A 3,202-nucleotide genomic window follows, 5' to 3' on the forward strand; every position below is an offset into this window, starting at 1 on the left:
AGAAGAGTATAGGTTTTGGCATCATCAAAAAGGGGGAAATTGTTAGGAACATTGTATTAGGATTTTGATGATACCAATGTAATGTAGAAAAGTAGACCCCTAACTATTAGCTTTTTCAATCGCTGCTTTCGTCGTTGACGAGAGTTGCCATAACTCCTCTGTAATTCGTGTTAAGCTAGACAAACACACGAAAATGAGTTATGATTAGATGTTAGGGTCTCCAAGGCGAAAGAAGACAGGAGACATAAAGAACAACAACGAGAGTCAAGCAGGAGTTGTCAACAAGCACGAAAGGACAGTTTTGTGAAAAGACGATCTTTATCAAACATTACTTCTCTTCAACAACGAGAAGAATGTCCTACCTGTCTGATTTGACAACATCCTAGGACTATGAGGACTTCATCTTATGGGACACACTTCTCAAGGAGCATTAAATGAAGATGTATCTTCTCCTGGAACTAAAGGACAAAACCCTAATGCTTTCCATACCTTCAACGGCTACATGGTACAACCTCATTAATGGAGCATTTAATGCATGAAGCTCCCCGGTCCTTGTCCAATGGTTAAAAGGTTCGAAAATTTCATCTCCCTCTAACGGATGAATTTTCATCACCTATATAAACCAACCTTCATCAACTAAGAAGGTGCTGGTTCATTCTGACTCGACTTACTCTCTTACAAAAGCTCTTAAAAAACCTACAATTTACTAAAAGCTTTTGTGAACCAGTTTTGAGGTGCTAAGTTACTTGAAGAAAACTATTCATCGTTTGTCTTACACCTCAAGGAAGTCTTGACATCTGTTTAAAGCAATCATATCTCAAAGTCAAGACCTCATCGTTGGAGAATTCAAGAAATCATTTTCTACCAACCTCAACTCAGTAGAAGAAGTTGATAGAGGCGGAGTAAACTCGAGGAGTTGAAAAACCTTTGAAGGCTGTCCGGCTTAGTGATCAAGGAAGTCTTTATGTATTTGTACTAAGAATGATAGTGCAATCCTTCCAACAGTTGTGGAAGAAGAGTGGAGTAGGCAACATTGGCCGAACCACTATAAAATCTCGTGTCTCCTCTATCTCTTTACTTACGCTTTTCCTTTTTGCATTCATATCATTTCTTTATCATCTTTACCGAAAGTTTGCCTAATTACGCAAACTCGTGCAATGTATCTAAAACGAATCTATCTTATCCGCTGTGCCAAGACACCGAAAGGTGACGTTTAGGGCATCTAACGAAAAGAGTCAATTCACCCCCCCCCCCCCCCTCTAGACTCTCATCTCATTCTATCGGGACCAACAAAAATATACACTTCAAATTTTTATTGATGTTGTAAAACTTACCACATTATATAATGTGTATAAGGCTAAGGTTGGGTTGTGTATGGTGAGCCTCAAATTAAGATATGTGGCTATTCAGATTGGTTGATTGTGCCAACTACCATTTAGTGTAACGACATCCTAGTTACCCGCGGTGGGGCTTACATTTTTTGTTTGAAAATGTTTGAGAAAATATAGAACATATACTACCTTGTAAATTATCATGGGCATTAAAAAAAAAGAAAGAAGAATAATGGTCCATTTTAGTTCCGACTTTAATTAAATATGTGATCTTAGGGCGGCAATTAGGTTTCATTATTTCTTTAAAAAAAAAATATTCTTTAATGTTTGCTGGAGTAGCTTAGTTGGTTAGAGCGTGTGGCTGTTAACCACAAGGTCGAAGGTTCAAGTCCTTCCTCTAGCGAGTAGCGACATTTGAACTCACAAGTTTCATACGAACAGTTCCACTGCAACAACACTCAGACAGAAACTTGTTGTCTAGCTTGTGTAGAAGGCTTACAAGCTAGGAATTTTATGTCATAGAAGTATTTTTTTTATAGATAATTTTTCTTTTTTAGTTAAACAACTGTCTTGATATTATAAGATAGAGAAAAATAAATTCAAATTACACGTCACAACGATTTAATGTTTGTAAACAAGGTCAGAAATTTGAACTCTTCAAAATTTACTTCTATAAGTTTGTATATATCATCAATTGAAACTAGTGACTTAATTTTATAGTTATAAATATACACTTCAAATTTTTATTGATGTTGTAAAACTTACCACATTATATTATGTGTATAGGGCTAAGGTTGGGTTGTGTATGGTGAGACTCAAATTAAGATATGTGGCCATTCAGATTGGTTGATTGTGCCAACTACCGTTTAGTGTAATGACATCCTAGTTACCCGCGGTGGGGCTTACATTTTTTGTTTGAAAATGTTTGAGAAAGTATAGAACATATACTACCTTGTAAATTATCATGGGCATTAAAAAAAAAAGAATAATGGTCCATTTTAGTTCCGACTTTAATTAAATATGTGATCTTAGGGCCGCAATTAGGTTTCATTATTTCTTTAAAAAAAATATTCTTTAATGTTTGCTGTAGTAGCTCAGTTGGTTAGAGCATGTGGCTGTTAACCACAAGGTCGAAGGTTTAAGTCCTTCCTCTAGCGACTAGTGACATTTGAACACACTAGTTTCATACAAATAATTCCACTGCAACAACACTCGGACAGAAACTTGTTGTCCGCCTTATACGGAAGGCTCACAAATTAGGAATTTTATGTCATAGAAGTATTTTTTTATAGATAATTTTACTTTTTTAGTTATATAACTGTCTTGATATTATAAGATAGAGAAAAAAAAATTCAAATTACACGTCACTATGATTTAAAGTTTGTAAACAAGGTCAGAAATTTGAACTCTTCAAAATTTACTTCTATAAGTATGTATATATCATCAATTGAAACTAGTGACTAAACTTATTATAATTATAAATATACACTTCAAATTTTTATTGATGTTGTAAAACTTGCCACATTATATTATGTGTATAAGGCTAAGGTTGGGTTGTGTATGGTGAGCCTCAAATTAAGATATGTGGCTATTCAGATTGGTTGATAGTGCCAACTACCATTTAGTGTAATGATATCCCAGTTACCCGCAGTGGGGGCTTAGATTTTGTAAGTGTACAAATGATACACATTAAAACCCTTTTATATTGGCTAATTTAATTGTCAAAATAATAAGAATTTATTTTGAAATTATCATATGAACCATGGACTATCTCCAATCAAGATGGTAGATCAATTGGAAATCTTCAATTAATTGGTCCGAAATGCAATTCAGTTTTCAAGAAGGTAGATCAATCGGTATTCGTCAAAACG

The 3,202-nt window shown here is 34.7% G+C and overlaps 2 non-coding genes across 2 annotated transcripts; both read left to right on the forward strand.

The window, feature by feature from the left end:
- Positions 1-1,660: 1,660 nt before the first annotated feature.
- TRNAN-GUU lies at positions 1,661-1,734 on the forward strand. Its single transcript has one exon. It is a non-coding gene; the product is annotated as a tRNA-Asn (tRNA).
- A 680-nt stretch (positions 1,735-2,414) lies between these two features.
- TRNAN-GUU lies at positions 2,415-2,488 on the forward strand. Its single transcript has one exon. It is a non-coding gene; the product is annotated as a tRNA-Asn (tRNA).
- Positions 2,489-3,202: the final 714 nt, after the last annotated feature.

Source organism: Ipomoea nil, unplaced genomic scaffold (genome assembly GCF_001879475.1).
Source record: "Ipomoea nil cultivar Tokyo-kokei standard unplaced genomic scaffold, Asagao_1.1 scaffold0164, whole genome shotgun sequence".
In the NCBI taxonomy this organism is placed as follows: Eukaryota; Viridiplantae; Streptophyta; class Magnoliopsida; order Solanales; family Convolvulaceae; genus Ipomoea; species Ipomoea nil.